At 42.4% G+C, this 8,385-nt stretch overlaps 1 pseudogene; it reads left to right on the top strand.

The window, feature by feature from the left end:
- The first annotated feature begins 4,487 nt into the window (after nucleotides 1–4,487).
- Nucleotides 4,488–6,176, top strand: LOC100403362 (mitochondrial nicotinamide adenine dinucleotide transporter SLC25A51-like; annotated as a pseudogene).
- The last annotated feature ends 2,209 nt before the right edge of the window (nucleotides 6,177–8,385 follow it).

The raw sequence follows: 8,385 nt of genomic DNA, 5'->3' as shown, positions 1-8,385 counted from the left end.
CTTAGTGACTAATTGGATGCAGATGATCAAGGAAATTGTGGGCTTAAAATTTTTTTTCTGAGAATAAAAAAACAGTGGTTGGGTGGAAGGTGAACCAATGGGAGAGGAAATCGTGAGCTCAGTTTGATTGTTGTCATTTTGATGTTACCAGATAGTCAAATGGCAGTGTTAGAAAAACAGCTGGAAATTCAAGACAGATGGAGATTGTGGCTGAGGCCAGAGGATCTCAAAGTCACTGGTGTGCAGGAGCTTACCAAGTTGAGACTGCAGAGAAAGGTCACGGAGAACTGAAGTGAAAGCAAGGCAAGAGGGCTCCTAGCAGATGGCGGGAGCCTTCCCCGAAAAGGGGTTCCAGGATTGACCCATTGAAGGTGAGAGCTGGAATAGGGACATTTGTGGAAGGAGAAAGGACAAAGGAGGAAAGAATGGTCATCACGAGGACCCCAGAAAGTTACAGAAAAGATAAGTGACATGCCCTATGCTGAGCCACTACTATGCCAGTTGCTTAATCCTTATATGCAAGATAAACATGATTCCCATTTCTTTTAGATGGAGTTTCACTCCTGTTGCCCAGGCTGGAGTGCAATGGCACAATCACTGCAACCTCTGCCTCGCAGGTACAAGTGACCCTCCTGTCTCAGCCTTCCAAGTAGCTCGGATTACAGGCAGGCGCCACCATGCACAGCTATTTTTTTTTTTTAATTTAGTAGAGACACAGTTTCACCATGTTAGTCAGGCTGGTCATGAACTTCTGACCTCAGGTGATCCACCTGCCTCAGCCCCCCGAAGTGCTGGGATTGCAGCCACGTGCCACCGCGCCCCACCATACGATTCCTGTTTTGTGGGTAAAACAACAGCGGTTCAGAGAGACTGGCTAACCTGCTTAAGTTTCAGAGCTAAAAAGTGTGCTTTCATTTTTGCTGTGTTTCATAAACCAATCCTCAAACTTAACAATAAACAATCGTTTGTTTTCCTCAAGTTGATTCTGTGAGTTGCCAGCTAGACAGGCTCAGTTGAATGCTTTTTCTGCTGGCCTTCCTGGGCTCATTCATGCATCTGTAGTCAACTCCAGGCTAAGGGATGAGTGATTTAGGGGGAGCCATAGCCAGGATGCATGGAGCTAAAACATAGGAGGAGTCCTCCATTGTCAGACGAAGCTGATAGATCAAAAATTACAAATTAAAAACAAAATTAGAATTAGAACAAAATATCCGAAATGTCAAGAATGGAGAGTAAGTCTTTAGAGTGTGGTAGACAGCAGTTGCTGACAGCACACTATAATGGCAATAATGATTAGAGCCAGCAGCTCCCTACCTGTAACATGCCAGAGATCAGGCGCAGGGCTTTCATGCATTGTTTCACTGAATCCCTGTGGCGGCCCTAGGAGATAAGGTACTGATTCGCATTGTTTTTCAGTGAGGAAACAGGCAGGCAATGCCTTGAGTAGCTTAATCAAGATGAATCCAGGCAGAGGGGTGTGGAGTTTGGAATTTGCAAGAAAGGTTTGATTTAGTGATTTTGCTGACATGAAGAAGAAAATTTCTAAAGGTAAGGTGGTCAGGAACTATGAGTCTAAGATGATAAAGGTCGTAAACATGAATAGTGATGTCTCTAAGAATAATGATGGATAATAAGGTGTAAAATGAAAAACAGAATGCAAACTAAGTCCTGAAATAGCCAATGAAATACAGGATGTGAAAGTGTTGTACAATAGTACAAAAACAGAAAAATGAAAGCGCAACCCAGGAGAGGACATAACATGGGGATATGCTAGGTTATACTGCAGAAACAGACACGTCCCAAATCTCTAAAGCATAAAACCACAGAGATCTCTTTCTCCATTATTGTGGATTAGCAGTGGGCTCTGTTCACTATTGTAACTCAGGGATCCAAGCTGATGGAAGCTTCATTTTAACATAGTCTTCTAACTGAGGCAAGCAAAGAAGTAAGTCACACACTGGCTCTTAAAGTTTCTGTTTATATTCCATAGGCCACGGCAAGTCACCTGGTCATACCTAACCTCAAGAAACCATGAGAGTGGGGTCCTATTATGTGCCTGTAAGTGTAGAAGAACCAGAAATATTAGGAAAATAGTGCTAATGAGGACCACAGAGGAATTCTTGTAGCCTATGCTAGGACATTGTCGGGAGACACATGCATGCCAGAACTCAGGTCTAGGAACTCCAGGTGAGCATGGAGAAGAAGAAATGGAGCGGGGCACTGTGGCTCATGCCTGTAATCCCAGCACTTTGGGAGGCCGAGGCAGGCGGATCACCTGAGGTCAGGGGTTCGAGATTAGCCTGGCCAATATGGTGAAACCCTGTCTCTACTAAAAATACAAAAAAATTAGCTGGGTGTAGTGACGTGAACCTGTAATCCCAGCTGCTTGGGAGGCTGAGGCAGGAGAATTGCAGGAACCCAGGAGGGAGATTGAGGTTGCAGTGAGCCGAGATTGCACCACTGCACTCCAGCCTGGGCAACAGAGCAAGTCTCAAATCAAAAAGAGAAGAAGAAGAAGAAATGGAGAGCAAGAGAAACTGGGATGGGCAAGATCAAGCCGTGCCAGCATCCAAAGCACAATCAGGACCGCTCTCCACAAGGTGGCTTATTCAGATGGAGTTCACGGCAAACAGGGAAGCTTATTATTGGAGCAGCTTGGGGGTTCTCTTGAGGACCCCAATTCAGGAAACTCTAATCCATGCTAGAATGGGGAAGTTTTTTTTCCTTCTGCTCCAGACGTTCTCCAAGTGTGTCCTGAGACAATGCATTACCAATTCCAGATGTGGAATGAGATCTTCACTAGGGGCAAGAAGGGTCTTAAGAAAGAAGTGAGTCTAGAGTCATGTTAGCTAGAGGGCCCAGGTCTCTAGACCTGAGCCTTTGCCAGGATCTCTGATGGACACCATTTACAAAAGCAAATATTTCAATTGTATCTACACTACACTCATCATTATAATTCTGCGAGATGTTTAGCTTTTATGTTTCCTGACAGCTAAGGACTTCAAGGTTTTCATTTTCTAATGAAAGGAAACATGGACATTTATCTGCCAAGACAAACGTTGAAGCATAAATGATTTTAAGAGTGAATATATTTGTGGATTATCAGCATAATGGACAATAGTTTTAGTTACAGGTTTCCAAGACACAGTGCAATTCAAACAGATTCTCATATTAACCTTCTTTAGAGCCCAGGTCATAGCTTTACGTCTTTATTAACTCATGGAGGGCTTTTACAAAGAGAAGAGACTGAGATAACGAGGCCAGGCTTGTTTGTTTTTTGATTACCTACATTCCTAAAGTATCTAGGACCTGAGGAATCTGAAAGAATGCACCGATTATTTTTCTATTAGGTTGACTTCCTTAAATATCAGATGTTTCAAATGAACTGATACCAGGTCTTAGTTAATCTGTGCCTGAATTCCTTAAGTACCAATAATGCATCGCTAGTAGCAGAGCAGAAGTTATGCATAGCTTTATCACTCGTGCATAAAACACTAGTGAGAAGCTGGAACCAGCCTAGGCCCATTGTAATGAGATCCATCGGTGTAAGGCAGACTTCTTACATTTCAGTACGGACGTTAGAGAAGGAAACAAAACATATGTAGTGGAGAAAAAAACATTTCAAGAGCTAAGCAGCATATGCCTTTCCTCTCTAAGTTAGGCCAAAAATGACCTCCCTTCAAAGCCAGAAGGACAAGCTAAGCAGCCAAGGACTGAAAATAAAATGACCCATATGGAGCGAAGGAAAAGAGGAGTTAAAAGAAGGTCACATACCACATGTGTTGGTCACAGTGTCACAGCTTGTTCTGGGGGAGCTTAATCTACTGTTCTTTGGCCGCCTGCTTATTGAGCTGGAGGTTTTGTTTGATGTGTGACTTCTAATTGAATGGCTATTTTTCATTAACATTCTGCACAGATTTGGTTCAGTAGTTAATTATTGTTCATGAAAGGTTGGATTTTAATTATGAGATGAAGAGTCTATAATTTCAGTGAGGACATTTGTGTTCTCCAAAGCCTGCATGTAGATGACCCAGGGCAGAAGACACTGCTGGTTGTAACCCTACCTTCCTTCCAGGTTGATGATGTGCTGTTTTGAGGGAAGATGAGCTCTTTCTCACCCCCGGGAGTGAATCTTGATAAACTGAAGTTGATCAAGGTAATTCTATTCTGTTCGTCAGTGATTGGCTCAGATACAAGCTCCTTTTCCTAATCAGCCTTATTGAGGTATATTCTATGGATAAGAAAATCAAGCAATTTTAAGTTTATAATTTGGTAAGATTGACAAATGTAAACAATTACAGCCTCTCCCATATTCATGATAGAAAACATCTTCCTTACCCTCAAAAAGTTTCCTCCTGTCTTTTCTAGTCAGCTCCCAGTCAACTCTTTCTGGAAATTACTGTCTTGCTTTATGTCACTACAAGCTAGCCCTTTCAAATTTTTCACATGGAATTATAGGTGCCTTCGTGGGCCCTGGCTCACTCACCATCCTGCAGGACGCCTTGGCGATGGGAAATCCAGCTCTCAAAATTGACTCCAGAAGAGTAACTTAACAGAATAATAACAATGGAAGCAACTGGGAACATCGTCAAAGAGCTATTATCCTGCAAAACTCCAGGCTCAGATGGTTTTAAAAAGTCCTTCATGAAAAAGGAAGATCATAAGCAACATGATGGATTCAGAAGCTCATGAAAAGAGGCCACCAATACTAACATCTTCAAAACAAGATATATCACCTTATATTACAAATGTTGGTGAAATGAAGCATTACTTGTGTGGCTGCTGTGCAGCCTTCAACATGTACCAATCACATTTCCCATTCAGAAGGTCCCTCTCAACAACAGCTGTACGGCAAAACCCGATGAGAAGGGATGGATTTCAAAACGTGTATCCTGGAATCTTTCCCCCATTGATGCAGAACTACACGGCCAGGCGTGGTGGCTCATGCTTGTAATCCCAGTACTCGGGGAGGCCCAGGCTGGCAGATCACAAGGTCAAGAGATCAAGACCCTCCTGGCCAACATACTGAAACTCTGTTTCTACTAAAAATACAAAAGTAAGCTGGGCATGGTGGCGGGAGCCTGTAGTCCCACCTACTCGAGAGGCTGAGGCAGGAGAATCACTTTAACCTAGAAAGCAAAGGTTGCAGTGAGCCCATATGGTGTGCCACTGCAATCCAGCCTGGTGATAGAGCAAGACTCTACCTCAAAAAAAAAAAAAAAAAAAAAAACAAGGCAACTCCACTTGCACTTACATTTGGTCTGTATGAAAATTTATCCCACCTTTTCCACAACAGTTCAGTGCTCCAGAGTTTACAAGCCATGGCGTGGTGGCAGTGCTTGCAGGGACAACAGAAGCAATTTTCATTCCACTGGAAAGAGTTCAGACATTGCTTTAAAACCACAAGCATCCTGACGAATGTACCAGCACTTATCAGGCTTTCTTTTTTCTTTCTTTCGTTTTTTTTCTTTTTGAGACAGATCCTTGCTGTCTCAAGGAGCCAGGATGTAGTGCAGTGGTGCACTCTCAGCTCACTGCAACCTCCGCCTCCCGGGTTCAAGCAATTCTTCTGCCTCAGTCTCCCAAGTACCAGGGACTACAGGCACACACCACCATGCTCAGCTAATTTTTGCATTTTAGTAGAGATGCGGTTTCACTATGTTGGCCAAGATAGTCTTGATCTCTTGACCTCGTGATCTGCCTGCCTTGGCCTCCCAAAGTGCTAGGATTACAGGTGTGAGCCACCACCCCCAGTACTTATGAGGCTTTCAAGGTACTGAAATGTCATGGAATTGGAGAATGTTATTGAGGCTTGGTGCCCATTCATTCTGGAATGGAGTCAGCAATATCTTTTTTTCAGCCTTAAGGTTCCATTAAGGAGCATCTGCCTACCGCAATGACTCCTAGTGCTCATTTGGTCAATGGTTTTCTCTGTAGAGGTCTATTGGGTGCCACATTGGGATGCTTGCTTTTTTCCAGTTAATGTTGAAAAACACAGTCTCAGATTGGTGGGGAATTTCAGTCTTTCCTTCCCCAAGGTTTTCCATAAAATCTGGCTGGAACTGAACAAAAAACTGATAAATCTTTTTGGAGGTGCCTATCAGAATTACCATCAGTCCCTTATCTCTTGGGTCATAACCGATGCAACTTATGAGTTCTTGTTAAAGGTTACATGAAAAAAAAAATCAGTTAAGTTCCATTTATCAACTAAATAGACCTTCTAAGAAGAATGCAGTTGGGCCTCTTTCTTAATTGGCCAAATATAAGTTGGTGTCATGACTCCAGGCCACAGTGACCTATGGGCAAAACTGTTTTCTTGAAGCATCAATAAAACAGAATAAAAGGTTCTAATAGAAAAAAAAAAAGCAATAAATGGAATTATACAGTGTTTGTCTTTATCTTCTCTTTCGCTTTACATAATGTTGTTGAGATTCATCCATTCTGACGTGTGAGTCAGTAGTCCATTCTTTTTTATAGCTGAGAAGCTTTCCATTGTATAAGTGTACCTCAAATGATTTATCAACTTAGATGACCCACCGGTTTTCATGCATAAACTTGTTATGAACATCAAATGCAAATCTTCGAGTGGAGCTGGATTTCTGAATTGCACTGTAAGTATCTATGAACTCTTTAAGAAGCTGCAAAAGTACTTTCCAAAGCGATATTCCCATCAACAATATAAAATTCCAAGATTTCGAGTAGCTTCACATCCTCATTTATATTTGGTATTTGTTAAAGGTGTTTGTTTGTTTTTGTTTGTTTGTTTTGAGGAAGAGTCTTGCTCTGTCACCCAGACTGGAGTGCAGTGGCATGATCTTGGCTCACTGCAACCTCCACCTCCCGGGTTCAAGCGATTCTCCTGCCTCAGCCTCCCCAGTAGCTGGGACTACAGGCATGCATCACCATGACCAGTTAATTTTTTTGTATTTTTAGTAGAGGCGGGGTTTTACTATGTTGGTCAGGCTGGTCTCCAACTCATGACCTCAAATGATCCACCCGCCTTGACCTCCCAAAGTGCTGGGATTACAGGCGTGAGCTACATACAGCACCCGGCCTATCAGTTTTTTTAAAATAGCAACAATTCTAGTAATAGTATCTCATCCAAGTTTAATTTGCATTTACCAATGATAAATGATATGATATGGTATGATACTGAGCATCTTTTCCTGTGCTTATTTGCCATTTACATGATCTTCTTTGGTGAAGTGTCTGTTCAAGTCTTTTGCCTATTTTCTCTTTAATTCAGTTATTACTCTTCCTAAATAAAATATTAAATAGAAAAGTTCTACATGTATTCTGGATGTAAATTCTTTATCAGGCATGGTTTTCCATTTTCTCCTGGTCGTTTCATTTTCTTAATGGTAACTTTTTTTGTTTGAGACAGAATCTTGCTCTGTTGCTCAGGCTGGAATGCAGTGGCGGGATCTTTGCTCACTGCAGCCTCAGCCTCCTGGGTTCAGGTGATTGTCGTGCCTCAGTCTGCCAAGTAGCTGGGATTACAGGTGCACACCACCATGCCCAGCTATTTTTTTGAATGTTTATTTGAGACAGGTTTTCACCATGTTGCCCAGGCTGGTCTTGAACTCCTGACCTCACATGATCCACCTGCCTTAGCCCCCAATGTGGGATTACAGGCATGAGCCACTGTGCCTGGCTGGTAACTTTTTTTGTGTGTTTTTTTAGATGGAGTTTTGCTCTTGTTGCCCAGACTGGAGTGTGATGGAGCAATCTCTGCTCACCGAAACCTCTGCCTCCTGCCTCAGCCTCCTAAGTAGTTGGGATTACAGGCATGAGCCACTTGGCTAATTTCATATTTTTAGTGGAGATGGAATTTCTCTATGCTGGTCAGGCTGATCTTGAACTCCTGACTTCAGGTGATCCACCTGTCTTGGCCTCACAAAGTGCTGGGACTACAGGTGTGAGCCACTGTGCCCCGCCCTGGTAACTTTTTAATTAAAAAGTAAGCAGATAAGAGAGTTCTCACATACTCTCCCATCATGTACACAGTTTCCCCTACTATGAACACCTTACGTTAGAATGGTATATTTGCTGCAGTTAGTTAACCAATATCAATACATTTCTATTAACTGAAGTCCACATTTCCCTGGTTTTTACCTAATATCCTTATTCACTTCTAGGATCCCACAGGACATCACATTATGTCTAATCATCATATCTATTTAGCCTTTCTTGGCTATGAAAGTTTCTCAGGCTTTCCTTGTTTTTGATGACCTGGACAGTTTTGAGGAGTACTGGTCAGGAATTTTGTAGGATGTTTTTCTACTGGAATTTGTCTGATGCTTTTTCTCATGATTAGATTGAGGTTATGGGTCTTAGGAGGAAGAAGACAGAGGTAAAGTGCCATTTTCATCACATCCTATCATA

This window comes from Callithrix jacchus, chromosome 13 (genome assembly GCF_049354715.1).
Source record: "Callithrix jacchus isolate 240 chromosome 13, calJac240_pri, whole genome shotgun sequence".
NCBI lineage: Eukaryota > Metazoa > Chordata > Mammalia > Primates > Cebidae > Callithrix > Callithrix jacchus.
Note: the sequence above shows the minus strand (reverse complement) of the source record. Positions and strands in the feature narration are given on the sequence as shown.